This window comes from Symphalangus syndactylus, chromosome 8 (genome assembly GCF_028878055.3).
Source record: "Symphalangus syndactylus isolate Jambi chromosome 8, NHGRI_mSymSyn1-v2.1_pri, whole genome shotgun sequence".
Taxonomy (NCBI): Eukaryota; Metazoa; Chordata; class Mammalia; order Primates; family Hylobatidae; genus Symphalangus; species Symphalangus syndactylus.
The window spans coordinates 44,674,933-44,697,220 of record NC_072430.2 but is presented as its reverse complement, the minus strand read 5'-3'; the positions used below and the strand labels follow the sequence as shown (position 1 = coordinate 44,697,220).

At 42.4% G+C, this 22,288-nt stretch overlaps 1 protein-coding gene across 18 annotated transcripts in view; it reads left to right on the top strand.

The window, feature by feature from the left end:
• RGS6 (regulator of G protein signaling 6) overlaps window positions 1-22,288 on the top strand; it is a 640,138-nt gene that overhangs the window by 349,913 nt on the left and 267,937 nt on the right. The window lies entirely within an intron of this gene.

Below are 22,288 nucleotides of genomic sequence, written 5' to 3'. Positions count from 1 at the left end.
AGCCTTCCATGGCTCTCACTTTCTACAGGGAATGTACTGGAAATGGAGAAAGGCTAGCCTGTGGAAAACGCAGTGCCATTATTTCAGCATCAAAATCCTGAAATAATATACAGAATGTTGTGTAATATACAACTCAGTGTCTGTGCCCTTTTATTTCTTTCTTGGGCCCAGCCCCATCATCCTATCCTTGATCATTGTAATGCAGTGTTCACTACCAGTCTTTTCTCCCCCTACATTGGAAATTATGCCAAAAGAGTAATGCATGAATTAGGTAAATGAATTAGGTGAATTAGAGATAAAATTATGGCTCTATAGTTGAAATATCAGCTTTAAGAGAATCGACTTGGAGACTGGGTGCGATGGCTCACGCCTGTAATCCCAACACTTAGGGAGGCCGAGGCAGGTGGATCACCTGGGGTCAGGAATTTGAGACCAGCCTGGCCAACATGGCAAAACCCTATCTCTACTAAAAATACAAAAAATTAGCAGGGCGTGGTGGTGGGTGCCTGTAATCCCAGCTATTTGGGAGGCTGAGGCAGGAGAATCTCTTGAACCTGGGAAGCGGAGGTTGCAGTGAGTGGAGGTTTCAGTGAGCTGAGATCGTGCCATTGCACTCCAGCCTGGGCAACAAGGATGAAACTCCCTCTTAAAAAAAAAAAAAAAAAAGAAAAGAAAGAAAATCGACTTGGAGATGTATGGGGTCACATATAATTGAAAGTGAGCATTCCACAATGACTTGAGAAAGTTGATTCCGGCTTTCAAAGTTTGCATTATGGGTAAGAAACTTGAGCCTTAAAAGAACTCATATGTATGTGGGTCATTAGACAATCTCCTCCCTCACCACCTTTTTTTTCTTTAATCAAAGAATTATATGTATGCAAGTAATTGAATCACTTCTTCTTTCATTTTTTTCCCTCTTTAATCACAGCTGTGTGGAAAGTTTCCAGCTAGGCATTAAATTGGGTCAACAGCTAACACAGCATAAGTGTGGACAGCAGGGGCAATCGGTGGTGTAGACACAGGAAATAAACGACACTGTGCTGCTGGCATTGATAAGCTGTTGAATAGTGCAAGGGACCTATTAAGATTTAAAGTAATAAAAGATGGGAGGAAATATGGTTACCAGCAGCTGATAAACCTTCTTGCCTTATGAAGGCATTAGTTTCACTTAATGGCTTCTAGTGCCTGGAGTATAAGCTCTTGTGGTAACCTTTCTCCCCCAGAGCAGACTGAAAGAATAGCTAGGAATTGTCATCTTTGTAGTTGCTCAGAAAAGATCTTTGGGTGGCTGTGAGCAGATCTGAAAATATTAGGTATGGCAGGTACATGGAGCTGCATCCATTTGCAAAAGCTATCAATAAAGAAAGGTATAGAAAGAATGCCCTTGACCCTGGTATGTGCAGATAGAAGTGGAATTTCCTCTGGAATGTGCATACAAATGTGCCTAGCTGCAAAAGAAGAGGCATTCCCTCCTCAGGTGTGTAGACTGATTTAGAACCATTTGTTTCTACTCAATGGTTCTCAAATGAGCAGTGTTTCCTCACCAGGAAACAGTGCTAATTCCAGGCTAGGACGGTTCACAGAGTTGGTGGTTGTGCCCAGATCATTCCTGGAAATCTGAGGGAGTCATTTCTTCCCATGCCACACCCAGTAAGGGGTACACTAGATAATCATTTCCTCCAGGCAAACCTACAGTGACCAGGACCACGTACTAGGATAGGAGAGGTTCTAGCACTATTCATCATTGGCTCCAGAAATAGCTTTCCCCTCTGAGCTCAAAGGTAGGCTCATCCTCTGCTAGAGTCTATTAGGTCCGGTGGGATTGGAACTCACGTGCACACCCCTGGGCTCTCCAACCACTAGTGCTGCATCCAGGGCTTGGAGTTCTGCTTTGTGCCATCAGGTCATCAGTGACATGACTAGGGCAGCTCAACCCGCACCTCTGGCATCACTCCCTTCCTCCCATGGCCTCCTAGCATGAACGCAAAGACCACAGGGCCGGTTCTCTCCTTCAGGCCCAAGGCTAGGCCTCCAAATAATGGCCTCCCAAAGATGCCCACGTTCACATGCCCAGAACCTGTGCATATGTTACCTTATGTGGCAAAAGAGACTTTGAAAATGTGAGTGAATTACAATATGGAGATTGGCCTGGGTTGTCTGGGTGGACTCAATGTAATCAATAAGAGGGTGACAGGAGGGTCAGAGTCAGAGAAGAAGTTGTAATGATGGAGGCAGGAAGCCATGAACCAAACGGTGTAGACAGCCTCTAGAGACTGGACCAAGCAAGGAAGCAGATTCTCTCCCAGAGACTTCAGAAGGACCTCACCCCTGCCAACTGATCCCAGGACTTCTGACTTCCAAAAGTAGAAAATAATACATTTGTGCTGCTTTAAGTCACTGAGTTTGTGATAATTTGTTACAACAGCAGACGGAAACTAATACAGTTTATCTTATTCCTTTACTCATGATTAACTACTTTGGGGTTAATGAACAACAGTACATCTACTTCCTTCAACAAAACACTTACTTCCACCCACCAGAGTGAAAGTTTGTCACCCTGGTTCCAACAAATGCCACAAACCACTGTATGATCATCTTTGGGTAGGTCGGTTTGTCTGCTATGGCATTTTTCTTTTATATTGCAGTTTAGAAAGTGCTCATTTGTCTTGTATGACAGTTATATATGGAAGGTAGCATTACTATTTCACTTTTCTGATTTTCTAAAAAATATCTTTAATGAACACATATTAATTTTGTGATTAAATGACATAATAATTAGAAATGTTAAAAGGAGATGGCAGTTTTAGTCACTTAATAACCATAATACTAACAAATTCAGGCCACATACTATCTCAGTGGATAGTCCCCAGAACCAAGTTAGGCTAGTTCATGAGGCATTTTAGATAGCTGAAGGGACTAAGTATACACTGGAAGATTGGGTACAAGGATCAAAAGACAACTCTACAACAAAGCTTCATGGGCCATTGGTTTCACAGTAGCGGGAACTGAAATCCAGGCTACAGATTCAAAAGCTTACAACCTGGCAATTTATGTAGCATAGGGAATCAGTGTCTATAGTCTCAATTACACAGAGGCTAAAGCCTCAATTATTCTATTTCTGTAGGCAGGACTCCTACATAATCTATAGCATCTATTGGCGTAAAACATTCTTAGTGGCCATACTGGGTACAAGCATCCCATTTCTCTTTCTGCCCTTCCACATACCACCAGTGTCTCTCACTTATTTCCTCCCAACTCTAATGTTCATATGTGGGTTATTTGAGCTTCTAAGTTAATTCCTTGCCTATATGTAAGGAACATATTGGAAAATTATAACCAAAGTGTAGCATATATTGCAGAGTCTCTACTTCCCATGAGCAGCTATGGAAGGCACCTCACAGGAGAGGGTTAGCTGGCATCTTTCCATTAGGAAACCAGCATCAGCACAAGGGGAAACCCTCTCTCCAAGGTCAAGACCTCTCTATCCCACGAGACTTTGGGGACTGGGACTGCGTAGCAGGTCAGAATTGGGGGAAGGAGGCACTTAGAGCTTTGGGTAGCTGCTATCTAATATATAGATTTTATTTCAATATTCTAACCATTAGTGAGGGTGTGCTGCTGGGTACATGTCTGCCCATAAATAAACATGGTTGAAACTCGCATTTTTATGTAGAAAAGCTCATGCTACCTTACCACTTTTTGCACAAAAGTTGCGACATTGTGAATGCTTTTAAAAAAATTTATATCTTACTCCCATACACTGAGCATATCTTTCCTCATCTGAAACTATCCAAGCAGCCAACTTTTTAAAATTAATGGAAGGAGAAGGTCTATAGCATGTATTCTCAATGGGGGCAATGTAGCCCCCCAAGGGAGCCAAAATTGGTTCTGGGTTGGGAGTGGTAAAAAAAGGTCTTTAAAAAAATAAATCGCAGAATATACATGCAGCACATACTTTGATATGTATCTGTGATATTAAAATTTCATATGGAGATAGTTGGGAAAAAATGTCTAAAAATCCTCCTTAGGGTGATATTTGATATGGTTTGGTTATTCCCTCCCCCATCCCATCTTGAATTGTAGTTTCCATAATTCCCATGTGTGGTGGAAGGGACCTGGTAGGAGATAATTGAATCGTGGGGACGGTTTCCCCCATACTATTCTCGTGGTAGTGAATAAGTCTCATGAGATCTGATGGTTTTATAAGGGATTTCTGCTTTCACTTCTCATTTTGCTTCTTGCTTATTGCCATATAAGACATTCCTTGCTCTCCCACCATGATTGTGAGGCCTCCCCAGCCATGTGGAACTGTGAGTCAATTAAAACTCTTTTTTCTTTAATAAATTACCCAGTCTCAGGTGTGTCTTTATTAGCAACATGAGAAGAGACTAATACAATATTGAAAAAAAATGTTGAGAAACACTGATCTATAGTAAAATTTAAATATCCAACTTCTACTATTTTTTTGGCTGTCCATTCCTAGTAGAATGCAAGTTCCATGAAAGTAGAGATATTTGTCTGTTTTGTTCACTGATTTCTCCTAAGTGCCTAGAATGATGCCTGGGATGTAGGAGGTATTCAGTCCATACACACTGAATTGAATGCATGAATGGACGACTTCCCTCAGTGTCCCAGAGTCCACTTTCTCTCAACACCACAGCTGGCAAATTGGAAAGTTTGTGAGCAGTGCTGAAGCTGGGCCCTTCCAGGTGCACTCACAGTAGTTTAAGATAGCAGGTGCATCAGAGGAGGCCTCTTTGTTCCTGGTACTATGCACATTGATCTTCACTATGAGCCCCTTGCAGACTCAAGCATCCATTGTTTGGCTTTTAAATATCTCTACTGGCCAGGCATAGTGGCTCACGCCTGTAATCTCAGGACTTTGGGAGGCCAAGGCAGGCAGATCACAAGGTCAGGAGATTGAGACCATCCTGGCCAACATGGTGAAACCCCGTCTCTACTAACAATACAAAAATTAGCTGGGAGTGGTGGCACATGCCTGTAATCCCAGCTACTCGGGAGGCTGAGGCAGGAGAATTGCTTGAACCGGGGTATCGGAAGTTGCAGTGAGCTGAGATAGCACCATTGCATTCCAACCTGGTGGACAGAGAGAGACTCCATCTAAAAAACCAAAAAAAAAAAGTAAAAATTTAAAAATCTCTACTGTCCAGGCCAGGTGCAGTGGCTCATGCCTATAATCCTAGCAATTTAGGAGGCCGAGGCAGGCAGATTGCTTGAGTTCAGGAGTTTGAGACTAGCCTGGTGGACATGGTGAAACCCTGTCTCTACCAAAAATATAAAAACTAGCCAGGCAGGGTGGTGTGTGCCTGTACTCCTAGCTATTTGGGAGGCTGAGGCAGGAGAATCCCTTGAACCCAGAAAGTGGAAGTTGCAGTGAGCCAAGATCATGCCTCTACACTCCAGCCTGGACAACTATGAGACTCTGTCTCAAAATAATAAAAATAAAATAAAATGAAATAAAATCCTCTACTGTCTACTTCCCCCACCCCTAATATCCTAGCTATGTGGCCCAAGTACTTCTTTAGCTCAGTCCATGAGAGTAAAGGACAGTGGACAGTGTCCTTTGATAGGAGGGTGGGGCAGAATGGGAAAAGAAAATGGTAGTCTCTGGAGGTGCAAGTGGGGGCCAGAGGGAGGGGCTTTACAGATTATGTGGGTGTTTGAAAGTCAGTTGGTGTTACCTTTAACATACAAACATGTATTATGAATCTCTGAGCATCCTTCAACAATTCCTGAATTTTCAAAACAGTTGTGTCCAAATGACACACCTTGTCCAGAAACAATTTGGTTTTGATAGAAAAAGAGGCAAAATAAAAACGTTGATTTACAGGCTCATGATGAGGGGTTTGGGGAGGCAGATGAGAAGAGAACCTAGAAAGGATGTCAAGAGCAGACTTAGCTGACCTCACTTTGCCTTGGGCTTGCTTTCCTACAGACATTGACAGAGTTGTTTTTGCTCACCACACTGGGAATATGCATTGCTTAGGAGACACATGGCAGTTAAGGCACACAGCACACGCCAACAATATATTGCATGATTTGATGCCTGTTTTCAAGGAACTTCACTAGGAAGTGTGTGTGTGGGTTTATATAGCCACATACATACATATGCATTTATATATGTTTTATATACTTAGAAATAAATACAGAATTTGTCACAGGAACCTGGCCTTACACAATCGTGGGAGCTGGTCCCACCATCTTCGTGAAGCTGTTGTCTGGAACAGATGCTGGAGTTTGAAGTCTGTGGGATAGGAAATCAGATGTTGTCTCATTTGGCACCCACTGCATAACATGGTACCATAGACTGGGTGGCTTAACACACATTTATTCACTCACACATCTAGAGGCTGGAAGTCGAAAATCAGTGTCTTGCAGGGTTCGGTTTCTGGTGATTCCCCACTTCCTGGCTGTGGGCAGTGCCCTCTTGTTGTGTGCTCACGTGACTTCTTCTTTGTACACATGTGGGGAGAACAGGCTCTCCAGTGTCTTCACTTATAAGGACACTCATCCTATCCGAATGAGACCCTACCTTATCATTGCTTAACCTTAATTACTTCTGTAAAGGGCGCTGTCTCCAAGGACAGTTATATTGGGGTTAGGGCTTTAACATATGAATTTTGCAGGGACATGAATTGCAGTCCATGACAGATGTAAACTTTGAGAAACAGGAAAAAGCTGGAACCTACAAGCAGAAGTGGGAACCTGTGAGGTTGGACTGAAACCCAGATCAATTCTTGCTGCCTCTGACCTTGATGTGTGTATCCTGGAGGAGATGCTGGCATCTCTCATCATGGAGCTAATTGCAGGACGGGCCCAGAAATGGAAGAAGCTGGAAGAGAGTCTAGTGGAAGGTGGGGCAGTGTGGGCCCAGCTGCTGTTGCCCGCCAAAGAGGTGAGCAGCAGATAAGCGATGAAGTATGTGAGCTCACGCACCCGGTCCACTGTGGCACTTCTGCCTTCCAGATCTTCCATATGAAGGTCTGTTTGGCCTGCTCTGCTCAGAAACATACAAGGCAGGAGATTCTGGGAAATCTAGTTGAGTCCAGCCACGTTGACGTGCTACAAAGCCACCACAGACTCTAAGGAGAAATTATATCCAGGATTGGGAGAAGGGAGCCGTTAGCTGTACTTGGATGAACAGTTAGTGGCCCAGAAACTGATCTAGAAAGGGATCTCTGTTGATGAAAAAGGACAGTGGTGTAAATAAAGGAAGAGTGGTTTGGTGATGGGGTGTTGGTTCGGAGTTAAAGACATGAGAATGACAAAGAAAGGGCGAGGGTGGCAATTGAGATAGATGCCTTTATTAAGTATAGGGTATAGAAGTGTGGAATAGAGAAGGCAAAGAAAAGCAAAAGAACTGAATAGCTAGAATGTATTAATGCAGGGCATCAGGCATGTGGAGCTGGCTAAAAAGTGAGAGATCAAACAAGATTCTTAAAGCAAGAGAACATCAGTAGGAACTAGCCACATTTATTTCATGGACTCAATGATACTGAGTTTCTGCTACAACAGGGTACTGTGTTTGATGCCCATAAAAATTATTAACATGTATTCCTGCTCATCATTATTGGAGGCAGGGGTTGTGAAGTCAGTGTGGTCCCCACCACCGCACCCTCACCCCAGGCCAAACTCCAAAGGTATTTACCTGGGTTTTCTTTCAAAAAAGGAATAGGTCTTTTTTTTTTTTTTTTTTTTTTTTTTTTATGGGAGCTGAGGGCAGTGGATAAATTTGGAACCAGACAGTTGAAGTATTACCATAAGCATCAGAAAAAGTGAATAGGTTTTTAAAATAATAGGGAATAGAGATAGAAAGCAATCAACAAGGCTTGTTTTAGAATGAAAACTCTACAAAGTAAAAGATGTAGCCTGAATGACCCTTGAAATCACATGTATAATTTATAGCACCTGATTCCCTCCAAGTCATGGTACAGAAAATGTATGTCTCAGCTGTGCCATACTGGCCAATCTGGTCTAGCCTCAGGCTTGTCACATATGAAATGGTGATGACATATTTATATCACAGAACAATTGTGAAAAACAACTGCTAATGTAGTTACTCAACAAATGTAGTGTGCACTAACCTTATGCCAGGCACTATTCCCGGCACTAGGGACACAGAAATGAAGAGAGAAACAATGTCCTCGCTCTCATGGAACTTGCAATGTAGTCAGAAGAGACATAGTTTATTATTTAATCTCTCACTGTCTGATATCATAGAAATCATACATTCACATTCATCCAGAGAGGTAGTTATTATTACCTTTTTCCAATGCTGAAACAGAGCTTACTTGTCTGAGACCTCTTGCTATCAGGTGTCAAAGGTGAGACTGAGTCCAGGTCTTATATGACTCCATATGCCCAGCACTCTTCAAATAGCCAAATGCCTCGTCCCACAGAAAATAGAAGCCCACAGTCCTCATATACTATAAAACTTAAATAGAATACATTATCTCATGTGGACAGATGGTTATGACTTTATAAACTAGGAAATCCTATGTAGGCAGATGTTTAGTTGATGAAAAGAAGTATAAACACGACCCTAATGAATGTGTGTTCTGCAAGTTATTGGTTGCTATTAATACAGAGATAGTTATGCTGCATTAATGGACAAATAAGGCATATGTAGCAAGCTAAAAAATGAGAAGTGAAACAAGATTCTTTTTTTTTTTTTTTTTTTTTTGAGACATAGTCTCGCTCTGTCGCCCAGGCTGGAGTGCAATGGTGCGATCTCAGCTCACTGTAGACTCCGCCTCCCAGGTTCAAGTGATTCTCCTGCCTCAGCCTCCTGAATAGCTGGGAATACCTGCCACCATGCCCAGCTAATTTTTGTATTTTTAGTAGAGCTGGGGTTTCTCCATGTTGACCAGGCTGGTCTTAAACTCCTGACCTCAGGTGATCCGCCTACCTTGGCCTCCCAAAGTGCGGGGATTACAGGCGTGAGCCACCACGCCTGGCCTGAAACAATTTTCTTAAGGCAAGAGAAACCACTGGGAACTAGCCACATGTATTTCATGACTTCAAATGATACTGAGTTTCTACTACTAGAGGGATACATGCAATAGAGGAAATAAAAGGGGGGTGATGGGATCTAGTGATGGGGGAGGAGATCTCTTTAGACTGGTTGGTGAGGAAAGGCCTCTGTGAGGAGACTATTGAGATATGCCCGAGGAATGGGAAGAAGGCAGATCTCTGAAAACCTGGAAGAAGCCCTTTCTAGAAGAAGGAACACACATGCAAAGGCCCTAAGGCAAGAATGAGTTTGGTGTCCTTGGGGAACAAAATGAAGACCAGAGTGGCTGGAGGTTGCTGAGCAAATGTAACATGGTTAATTCATGCATCCGGAAAGGTAGAAAGGAGCTAGATCCTGCAAGTCGTTGTAGCCCACAGTGAGGAATTTGAATTTTGTTAATATATAAGACACGAGGTATTGGAAGACACAAAGTCATCGGAAGATTTTAAGCAAGAGTGACAGGCCATTGGTATTTTTTAAAAAATCACTGTGGCTGCTATAAAACTATCACTTATGGAGCAACTGTAGGCTTTTTGCTCTTTTTAAAGATTTTTGTGCATTGGATCATTCATGGATGCCAGACTTGAAATGGACAAGATGGGGAATAATAGGGAACTTCTGGAACATCAGTAAAAATAAAGAAGCTGCCGGGATCCTGGCTACAGTGTGAACCCTTGAGTTGTGGCAGCCATGAGAGATGGATGTGATGGCTGTGTGGTCCTGTTAGTCACTTCTCTCTATCAAATATACTTGACCTTCATGTGACCCTTTCCACCTCTTTGTGACCAAGTACCAAGTGATAAGCATTCATTAATTTTTGGGTCACTGTGACAGATCATCAGTGTGCTACACTTTTCAGGTAACAGGTTTCCTTGAACCATTTGAAATGCCCAAATTATAAGAAATCCCTTAATATCTGACTCTAACAGAGTTGCAGTTTCCAAGTCTGTATCATCCCAGTAACAGAGGGGTTGGAAGACAAGACGGAGCCACAAAGGTAGCAGTGGCAACCTATTCACCCCTGCCTATGCTACTCCTGGTTTAAGACATGAGCCCAATTTCTCTTTAGCTGGTAGGATAACAGAAAAAGTTTTAACAGCTTTTTGAGGCATAACTGATATAAAAAAGGACACATATTTCATGTGTACATTTTGATGAGTTTGGACATATGCAAATACCTGTGAAACTGTCATCACAATCCAGGGAATAAACATGCCTGTCACCTCGAAAAGTTTCCTTGTGCCCCCTTGTTATTTTTGTTTGTGTGGTAGAACACTTAACACGATATCCACCTTCTTAACAAAATTTTTAAGGGCACAGTACAGTATTGTTAATTATAGGGACTGTATTGTACAACAGATCTGTAGAACTTATCTACCTTTCATAACTGAAACTTTCTACTTGTTCAGTAATAACTCCCTATCTCTCCCTCCCCCCAGCCCCTGGCAACCACCATTCTACTCTCTGCTTCTATGGTTTTGACTATTTTAGAATCCTCATATAAGTGTGACCATGTTGTATTTGTCCTTCTGTGATTGGCTTATTTTACTTAGCATAATGTCCTCCAGGCTTATCTATATTGTCACATATTTCAGAATTTCCTTTTTTAAGGCTGAATAATATTCCACTGTGTGTATAGACTACATTTTCTTTATTCTTTCATCCATCATTGAACACTTAGGTTGTTTCTGTATCTTGACTATTGTGAAGAATGCTGCAATGAACTTGGGAGTGCAAATATCTCTTTAAGATCCTGATTTGAGTTCTTTTGGCTATGTACCCATAAGTGGGATCACTGGATCATATGATAGTGCTATTTTTAATGTTTTTAGGAATCTCTAATATGGTTTGGCTGTGTCCCCACCCAAACCTCCCATAATTCCCACAAGTAGTGGGAGGGACCTGGTGGGAGATAATTGATTCATGGGGGTGGTTTCCCCATACTGTTCTCATGGTAGTGAATAAATCTCATGAGATCTGATGGTTTTATAAGAGGTTTTCCCTTTCCCTTGGCTCTCACTCTCTCTTGTCTGCCACCATGTAAGACATGCCTTTTGCCTTCCACCATGATTGTGAGGCATCCCACCCACAGCCATGTGGAACTGTGTGTCCATTAAACCTCTTTTTCTTTATAAATTACCCAGTCTCGGGTGTGTCTTTATCAGCAGTGTGAGAATGGACTAATACAGTAAGTTGGCACTGCGAGGGTAGGGAGCTATTGTAAAGATACCTGAAAATGTAAACGCAACTTTGGAACCGAGTAACAGGGAGAGGTTGGAAGAGTTTGGAGGGCTCAGAAGAAGACAGGAAAATGTGGGAAAGTTTGGAACTTCCTAGAGACTTGTTGAATGGCTTTGACCAAAATGCTGATAGTGATGTGAAAAATGAAGTCCAGATTGAGGTGTTCTCAGATGGAGATGAGGAACTTGTTAGGAACTGGAGTAAAGGTGACTCTTGCTATGTTTTAGCAAAGAGACTGGTGGCATTTTTTCCCTGCCGTAGAGATCTGTGGAACTTTGAACTTGAGGGGAGATGATTTAGGGTATCTGGCAGAAGAAATTGCTAAGCAGCAAACTGTTCAAGATATGAGTTTGGTGCTGTTAAAAGCATTCAGTTTTGAAAGGGAAACAGAGCGTAGAAGTTCAGAAATTTTGCAGCCTGATGATGCAGTAGAAAAACCCATTTTCTGAGGAGAAATTCAAGCCGGCTGCAGAGATTTGCAAAAGTAACAAGGAACCAAATGTTCATCACCAAGGCAATGGGGAAAATGTCTCCAGGGCATGTCAGATAACTTTGCTGCAGCCCCTCCCATTACAGGCCCAGAGGCCTAGGAGGAAAAAATGGTCTAGGGCCCCCCCCCACTGTGCTATGTGCAGCTTAGGGACTTGGTGCCCAGCATCCTAGCCAGTTTAGCCATGGCTAAAAGGGGCCAAGGTATAGCTGGGGCCATGGCTTCAGAAGGTGCAAGCCCCAAGACTTGGCAGCTTCCACGTGGGCACACAGAAGTTAAGAATTGGGTTTTGGGAACCTCTGCCTAGATTTCAGAGGATATATGGAAACTCCTAGATGTCCAGGCAGAAGCTTTCTGTAGGGGTGGGGCCCCCATGGAGAACCCTCTGCTAGGGCAGTGCAGAAGGAAAATGTGGGATTGAAGCCCCCACACAGAGTCCCCACGGGGGCACTGCCTAGGGAAGTTGTGAGAAGAGGGCCACCATCTTCCAGACCCCAGAATGGTAGATCCACTAACAGCTTGTATCATGTGCCTGGAAAAGACACAAACACTCAAAGCCAGCCCTGAAAGGAGCTGGGAGGGAGGCTGTACCCTACAAAGTCACAAGGGTGGGGCTGCCCATAGGAACCCACCTCTTGCATCAGTGTGACCTGAATGTGAGACACAGATCAAAGGAGATCATTTTCAAGCTTTAAGATTTCACTGCCCTGCTGGATTTTGGACTTGCATGGGGCCTTTAGCCCCCTCATTTTGGCCAATTTCTCCCATTTGGAATGGGTATATTTATCCAATGCCTGTACCCCCATTGTATCTAGGAAGTAACTAACTTGCTTTTGATTTCACAGGCTCATAGGCAGAAGGGACTTACCTTGTCTCAGATGAGACTTTGGACCGTGGACTTTTGAGTCAATCATGAAATGAATTAAGACTTTGGGGGACTATTTTGAAGGCATGGTTGGCTTTTAAATGTAAGGACATGAGATTTGGGAGGAGCCAGGGGCAGAATGATATGGTTTGGCTGTGTCCCCACCCAAATCTCATCTGGAATTGTAGCTCCCGTAGTTCCCACATGTTGCAGGAAGGACCCGGTGGGAGATAATTGAATCATGGGGGCAGTTCCTCCATGCTGTTCTCATGGTAGTGAATAAGTCTCATGGGATCTAATGGTTTTATATGGGTTTTCTCTTTCACTTGGCTCTCATTCTCTCTTGTCTGCCACCATGTAAGATGTACTTTTCAACTTCCACCATGATCATGTGGAACTGTGAGTCCATTAAACCTCTTTTTCCTTATAAATTACCCAGTCTTGGGTATGTCTTTATCAGCAGCATGAAAATGGACTAATCCAATCTCCATATTGCTTTCCATAGCAGCTACAACATTTTACGTTTTACATTTCCACTAACAGTGTACAAGGGTTCCAGTTTCTTTATATCCTTGCTAGCACTTATCTTTTTGATAATAGCCATCCTAACAGGTGTGAGGTGATATCTCATTGTGTTTTTGATGTGCATTTCTCTCATGATTGGCAATGTTGACCAACTTTTCATATACCTGTTGGCCATTTTAATGTCATTTTTTGAGAAATGCCTGTTCAAGTCATTTGCCCATTTTCAAATTTGTTTATTTTCTTGCTGTTGAGTTGTAGGAGTTCCTTATATCTCTTGGATATTAAACCCTTGTCAGATATGTGGTTTGTGAATATTTTATCCCATTTCATAGGCTGCCTTTTCACTCTGCTGATTGTTTCCTTTGCTGCACAGAGCTTTTTAATTTGATGTAGTCCCACTTGCCTATTTTTGCTTTTGTTGCCTATGTTTTTGGTGTCACATCCAAGAAATCATTGCAGAGACCAATATCATAAAGCTTTGCCCCATGTTTTATTATAGGAATTTTATAGTTTCAGGTCTTACATTTAAGTCTTTAACTTACTTTGAGTTGATTTTTATATGGTATAAAGTAAGCATTCAGTTTCATTCTTTTGCATATAAGTATTGATTTTTCCCAGCATAATTTATCAAGGGACTAACCTTTCTCCATTGTATATTCTTGGCACCCTTGTTGAAGATCAGTTGACTGTATATGCATGAATTTATTTCTCCACTGTCTCTTCTGTCCCATTGATCTATATGTCTGTCTTTATGCCAGTAACATACTATTTTGATTACTCTAGGTTCGTTATATATTTTGAAATCAGGAAGTGTGATGCATCTACTTTTGTTCTTCTTTCTCAAGATTGCTTTGGCTTTTTGGGGTCTTTTGTGGTTCCATGTGAATTTTAAGATTTTTTTTTCTATTTCTGTAAAAAATGCCCTTGGGATTTTGTTGGGGAAAGCATTGAGCCTATAGATCACTTTGGGTAGTGTAGATATTTTAGCAATATTGTCTTCTAGTCCACAAACACAGGATATTTTTCCATTTTTTGTGTTTTCTTTAATTTATTTCATTGATGTTTCCTCAGTTTCCATGAATAATCTTAAACCTTCTTGGTTAAGTTTATCCTAGGTATTTTATTCTTTTTGCTGCTATTGGAAATAGGACCTCTCCCCTCCCCTCCCCTCCCCTCCCTTCTTTCACTCTGTTGCCCAGGCTGGAGTGCAGTGGCACAATCTTGGCTCACTGCAATCTCCACCTCCTGGGTTCAAGCAATTCTCCTGCCTCAGCCTCCCAAGTAGCTGGGATTATAGGCATGCGCCACCACACTCGCCTAATTTTTGTGTTTTTAGTAGAGATGGGGTTTCACCATGTTGGCCAGGCTGGTCTCAAACTCCTGACCTCAGGTGATCCACCCACCTTGGCCTCCCAAAGTGCTGGGATTACAGGTGCAAACCACCACACCTGGCCAGGATTGTTTTCTTAATTTCCTTTTCAGATAGTTCATTCTTAGTACAGAGAAATGCAACTAATTTTTGTATGTTGATTTTGTTTCCTGATACTTTACTGAATTTATTTATTAGTTCTAACAGTTTTTGTGTTGAGTCTTTAGGGTTTACTGCATATAATATCATGTCATGTGCAAACAGAGATATTTTTACTTCTTTCTTTCCTGTTTGGATTTCTTTTTCTTGCCTAATTACTCTGGTTAGAACTTTCAGTAGTATGTTGAAAATAAGTAGTGACAGTGGGCATCCTTATCTTATTCTTGATCTTAGAAGAAAAGCTTCTATTTTTCATTAGTATGATGTTAACTGCAGGATTGTCATATGTGACCTTTTTTATTTTTATTTATTTTTTTGAGACAGAGTCTCACTCTGTCACCCAGGCTGGAGTGCAGTGGTGTGATCTAGACTTACTGCAGCCTCCACCTCCCCAGTTCAAGTGATTCTCCTGCCTCAGCCTCCTGAGTAGCTGGGACTACAGGCATGTGCCACCATGCCTAGCTAATTTTTTGTATTTTTAGTAGAGACGGGGTTTCACCATGTTGGCCAGGCTGGTCTCAAACTCCCAACCTCAGGAGATCTGCCCACCTTGGCCTCCCAAAGTGTTGGGATTACAGGCATGAGCCACCATGCCCAGCCAACTTTTTTATATTGAGGTACCTTCCTTCTATACCTAGTTTTTTGAGAGTTTTATCATGGAAGGTCAAATGCTTTCTCTGCATCTATTGAGATGATTGTGTGATTTTTGTCCTTCATTCTGTTAATGTGTATTACATCAATTGATTTGCATATGTCAAACTATCATCAGATCCCAGAAATAAATCCCACTTGGTCGTGGTGTATGGTACTTTTAATGTGCTGTGGAATTCTGTTTTCTAGATAGCTGAGACTTTTTACATCTGTGTTCATCAGGGATATTGGCCTATAGTTTTCTTTTCTTGTAGTGCCTTTGTTTGGCTTCGGTGTCAGGGTAATACTGGCCTTATAAAATGAGTTTGGAAGTGCTTTCTCTTCTTCAGGTTTTTATTTTTTTTAAGACTTTGGGAAGGATTGGTGTTTTAAAAAGATATTTGGTAGAATTTGCCCGTGAATCCATAATGGAAATATTATATATATGTAATTTAGTAAGTCAAGAATTGTCCCTCAAAAGGTACTAGAAAACTCAGTTCTTACTTTAAGACTCTTCTGATTATCCTGGTGGAATGGCTTCTGGAGTATCACCATAATACTGAAATTTACTCCATAGTACTATTGAATGGAAGGGATCTGGTGCTGGAAACTTTACATTTGACCAGGTGCAGCCCTCAATACTAGGACAGTTTGGCTAGGGGGCTACCCCCACAGGTAGCAGGGAAGAAGGCTGCATTGGTTTGACTGGGATGGAAGAAGAATAAGCTAAGTAGTCTGTCAGAGTTTGCCAGGTTAAAGAGGAAAGATGACAGCACAGGCTGGAGGGAGGTCAAAGTCACATTCTGGGGAAACTAGATGTATGTTGACCAGTAGGGACAAGCCTAGTATGGAATGGTGGGTGACAGTGAACGTTGTGGGCCAATGAGATTTAGAGAATGAAGTGAGGAGTGAGGCTTAGGGGAAAGAAGGCCGGGCACATTAGAAGGCTCAGAGGGCTAAGAAGCATGAGGAAGATTGTCCCCCAGAGAGCCGTCCTCTTGAAGGGGGTGCATTGGCATGATCTTGTCATGAATCTCTCACCCTGTCAGAAACATCTTATGTAGAATTTTTAAAGGGCAACAGTTTTCCTGCTCACTCTGAGTACCTGAACCTTGATTCTAAGACTTAGGTAAGATTCACTTGGCCTGGATGTTTATAAATGCCAGTACCAAGGGGAGTCCTTGAAATGGCATAGAAGATGACAATGGGCTCTGCAGAGCCATGAAACCCAAATTTAGAAATGAGAATTACAAACAGTGCATATACAATATGTCTGCAATAAAATAGAACGGATGATATAGTTTCTGATAACAGTCTTTAAACTTTCCCTACCTAAGAATTGGTATGAACCCTTAATCAGCAGCTCAGGAAATAGTCCAGGGTAGATCCTCATCTTTGTATTTCCTTTACTGTCTGGTTACTTTCTGAAAAGTGGTAGCTGAGGCCATATCTTTTAACCTGCATGCTCTCCCTCTCTATTTTCTTTGTCTCCTATGTTCTCCCTATGAAGTTAGCATGCATTCATTCATTCTTATTCTCTCTCTCTCTCTCTCTCTCTCCCCCCCTTCCTCTCCCTCTCTCCCTCTCCACCCCGCCCCCCACCTTTTCCTGTGGTATTGAAAGCTTGTTGTCAGGATGAGCCCTTTATTGCTTGGAACCCAATCTGTGTCAATGAATTGCCCATTTCACAGAATCATGAAAGCCACGCTGCTTCCTGAGCAACACAGCTAAGTGGCATTCCCCACCCCTACTCTTAGCAAAAGTTCCTCAGGACATTATTGTTGAATTACTCAATGTCTATTATCATAGAACCTCATGTTCACGCTGGGAGGTAGTTATTACCACCTTTTTCAAATGCTGAAACACAGGTTACCTGCCCGATACCTCTCTGCTATCAAATGTCAAAGGTGAAATTCAGCCCAGGTCTTTTGACTCTACATCCAGCATTCTTTATACAGCTAAATCTCTCTTCCCACAGAAGATAGAAGCCCACAGTTCTCACATACTTACAAAACTTAAATAGAGTACATTATCTCATGTGGACAGGTGGTTATGACTTTATAAACTAAGAAAACCTATTTAGGCAGATGTTTAGTCAACGACAAGAAGGGTAAACATAACCCTAATTAATAGATTTGCTGAAAGTTATTGGTTGCTTCTTGTCAGAACTGTTGTTTTCCCTGTCACTTCTCAGATTGGATTAGAAAAAAATTCAGCAAGAAGAAAATTGGCATTTAAAATGTGTTTATTCTTCACTATCAAGACAGAACTTTCCATTCAAAAGAGAATGAAAAGTTCATTTTGGCGTGGTGAATCATAAATAGGAAAAACAGAATAGAGAAATCCTAGGACGATCAATCTCTCATAAAATAAAGAAATCGAGATTTTATTGCAAAGAATTCTGCAGCACATAAAGGCCCTTAGGACTGGACTGATCTCCAAGTTCAAGCGTTACACCCAGTATGCTGCATAAACCCTATTCAGTGTTTGGGCTCATTCTCAAGAAGTTTACATCCTTCCCATTTTCATATCACCTCCCTGCTCCACCTTTTGCTAGGTCACAAGCTTTTCAGGCAGTTGGCATTCTGTCCTCCCTACTCTCAAAAGACTTCCCGGCATGCTCTCGATAGCTTCACACCTAGCAGGTGGCTGTTTTCCTTCTGACCTTCTGTCAGCCCTCTTCCTTCCTCAGCTTCCTTCCTCTCCACAGCTTCCACTTAAGGTATTTTGGAAGTCCCTCGAAATGGGTCCTTGCTGAGTAAACCCCTTTATTGAGTCTTGGACTTTAAGAAGTTCTTGGCTTCATGGGACCCCCTCTTCTAGTTGACACCTCTGGGGATTGATTTGAAGAATCATCTGTTGCTGATAAGTCAGTGTGGCTTCTGTTGCTGCAGAAGCAAGGAAGAAACTGGGCATATAGTGGAAGGAAATGCGCTTAATTAGAAATTGGTCCTCATTAGTGATTCTTAAAGGAAGTGCTCAATTTGCACCTATGTTAGCAGAGCCTCACACAGATTAATTAAAAGCTGCTACTCTCACCAGCGACACCTTTCATGGCTGGGTTGAATTGTTTGCAGCTGTCAACTATGTGCCAAAGGGAACAAGGTTTGAATCTGAGTTCTTTGAAATGCAGAAGGTTCTTTCACTCACTATGCAGAATCTAGGGGGCCAGACTCTCAAGAGGCAAAGCTCTGGAAGAGCAGGTGGAGTGAGTATCCCTCTGGCTTCTGCTCCCACCAGATGATCACCATGCCTCTCAACTCCACACTCTTTTCCCTGCCTGTGCTCCAGCTCACACTCTCCACATCCCCGGGGCCAGGCTATACCTAGATCCTTCTCCTTGATCTCTCAGGCTCCAATTTTTCAGCTCGTCATTCCCTAGGCTATTAACTTCAAGCCCTTAGATGGCATTCAAGCTCCTTGGTGACCTCTCTGTGTCCGTCTCCATCCCCATCTGCTTCCGTGAGCTTCATAGGCAAGCCACTCTCCATGGTTATTTGTCCCTCAAATACCCTGCATCCCCATGCCATCATTTCAACCAGATTACCCTTTTTCTCTTACCGCCTAAGGAAATTCTACTAGTTCTTCATGGCTGGGTTCAAATCCACCTCCTTCACTCTCTGGGAAGACTACATTATCCTTTTCCTAACACCCTTGAAGTGCTTGTCCTCTACAGCATGGCTGCACATATTTTGTTCTGTTCTTTATTACAGTAGTCCATATGGCTTTACTCCCTGCTGAATTTAAACTCTTCAAGGGCTTGATCTCTGTCTTATTCATCTCTGTAACCTCACAGTACCTAATCAAGTTCTTTGTACAAAGCCAGTGTTGAAAAGTGTTTGTTGAATTGAGAACAGCAAGCTAGCCTTTCTGATAGGCTAGAAAGATATACCTAGAAAGATAGAGCAGAGTAGCATTTCTAAAGATGGAAAGGACAAGCCTGGCTAAAATCATGCCCAAAGAAAGATTTTCTTTTAGGGTCCTCATCACATCACAATAGCAGATTTTTTTAAAAAAGAAAGGGCTGAGCACGTCAGTATAGTTACCGAGCATACTTGTGTATGGGGCAAAGTACTGAGCACAATAGAAAGTTACTAAAAGAAAGAACAGATGCTTTTTCTACTTTAGAGCTGATCCCTTTTCACAAGTAAGGCCTCAAAGTGCATTCCATTATTAACCCTGAAATAGTGGGACATAAACGTCCAGATAGATACGTGCGTGCTAATACGTGTTTAAAAATCTGGCGTCACATAGCACACTCCAGAGGAAGCCAAGCCTAAGAGACATGAACACAGTAACTCATCGGTAGGGAGCCGTGTGATCCAGACTGTCCTAAGCAGAAGAGGCCCCGGGTAGAGAATTCTCACACTGACAGCCGCAGAGCCTACCTTCCCCAGTGTACTGGTTTTCCCAGGGCATCAAACATTTTATTTAATAAGCTACATGTTTGAGTCACAAGCGTAGACCTGACACCCCTGTCAACTCCAGCTGTCGTTTGTTCTCCTCCCCTCTCTTCCAACACAGTGGCTGGAACCTGTATCTGGTGTATCACAACACTCCATTTCCCTGATCACACACAGCCAGAAGTGACAGTCGCTTCTCTCACTGCCAAGGACAGAGGAGACCCTGGCTGGACAGGAGAAATTCAGGTTGAGCCAAGGCAAGTGAACGATGGAATTAAAAACGGCTGAGAAATCCCATAGACTTAGAATTACTCATATCTGCAGACTAGAGGGAAATGAATTGGTCCTGATGACAAAACAACCCTTTCTTTTCTCTTGTCTGTTAACTTCTATTTTCCCATCAGACTGTTTTAACAGTGCCCTCTACTGGGTATTTTCAAAACTACAGGGTTCTGCAGGCCTGACCTGCTCTTGTTCTTGAGTAATTTTTTCTGCAAGATGAACTGAACCCAAAGTTTTCTTGACATAAGCAAGATGTTACTGATGTATAGTTTCTTAAGAGCATAAAAAGTGGACCAGCACATCCACTGGAAGGAGGGACTCTTGCCCTCTTGAGAGATTTCTTTGTAAAGGTACATGAGGAATTGAAATCTCACCACCTCCTGAACTGGCCCAGAGCTGTCCTGGCGTGGATGACACAGGGACCTTGACATGGGCTGATGGATTAAGAACAATGTTGCAATTTCTGAAAGCATTACTTTTCCAACAGCTCTTGGTCTGACATATGAGGCTCTTTCTCATCCCTGAAGGCTACTAACTTTTCCCTGGATATATTTGTATTGTGATTATTCTGCATGTCTAAGAGTTTCATCCCTTTCTAACCGTTCCTCTGCCAAAACAGAAACCAAAAAAAAAGCCAAAACATCACTCTGTGCTAGTTAGTTTCTTTGACCCCTCTTAAAGAAACTCTAAACAAAATATCTGCATCCAGTTACATCCAAGGGGGTGTTCTTACTGGGTATTCCCATCAGAACCTCCCATCTATCTATTTTGGTTCATTCTTTGCCATTATCAGGTAACAAGTTCAAGATAATTGTGTTTCATCTCCAATTATTATTCATAGCCCCTCTGCATGTTGAAGATTGCTGAGATAGCATAGAAAAATAGTAAAGCAACAGATGAGGTCTGTTTGCAAAAAATGTAGAACAATTTGAGGCACACGATGTTCTTCAAATTGTGATTGGGGTGAGGTTTTGAAAAGTTCTTCAGATGGGCTAGTGTTTGTTTTCTCTCTTCCTCTCCCTGTCTCCCCCCTCCCCTTCCCCCTTTCCCACTTCCTCTCTCCTCCTTCCTGCCTCCCCATCCTTTTCTTTTAAATAGAAACAAAATTCCATATAGTCTTAGAATCCATAGGATCCAGCATTGCATTGTATTTAAAAGCAAATGCCGACCAAGTAGTCAGTAGCACCCTTTCAGCTCCAATAGTTGGTGGTATATTCTGTACTCAGCAGTAGACTCATTTCATTATTTTGGAGTATGGACCTGAAGAAAATGAATATCAGACATGGCCTAAGCCAAGGCCAGTTAATAAGTATTTTAGGCTTTGCAAACCATATAGTCTCTGTAGCAACTATTCAACTCTGCTGTTACAGCACCAAATAATAGTAAACAAATGGGCATGGCTCTGTTCCAGTAAACTTATCTGTGGAAATGGGACAGGCTGGATTTGGCCCACAGACCCTCATTTGCCAATCCCTGGGCTAAGCTATTGCAGGGGTACTGCTGATGGATACACAGGCTGTGTCCTGTGTGACAGTGCCTAGCCAAGGGGGCAAGTGGGACCTGAAATACAACCCATGCTCTGCTTCTCCACGCCTTCCACCACAAGAGGTCCTTTTTGTAATTCAGACAGAGGTACCATTTGTTCACAGGCTATCTCCAACCAGAATAAGCACCTTTCCTAATGGATTAGGGTACTTAACATGGTCTGTGTAAGTGGGAGGAAAAGGGATCTGATTTTCCTGTATTAGGATAAGGATTACCTTTGTTCCAAATGGCTGTTATTGAAATGAGTAGAGCCACATGGTTCAAACATGGCTGCCTTAGCCAACATCTACAGACTGGGAGTGGGTGGTGGAGGCAATTCCAACAGAGATATAGACTGGGAAAGTGCCCCAGGTAAGAGGAACCCCAAAGAAGGTGAGTTTATTGGTTAGGGGGCTTGTTGGGTATTATTATCAAAGCCATAGTCCCTTTACAAAGTTTGTTCTGTCCAAAATTGTGATTTAGGCCACTGTATGAGTCCATTCTCACATTGCTGTAAAGAAATACCTAATGCTGGGTAATTTATAAAGAAACAAGGTTTAATTGGGCTCATGTTGCTGGAGGCTGTGCAGGAAGCATGGTGGCATCTGCTTGGCTTCTGGGGAGGCCTCGGGAAAACTTAGAATTGTGGCCGAAGGTGAAAGGAGGAGCAGCACTTCACATGGCCAGGGCAGGAGGGAGAGAGAGAGGGGAGACACACACTGTTAAAGAACCAGATCTCGTGAGAACTCTATCACAAGAACAGCAC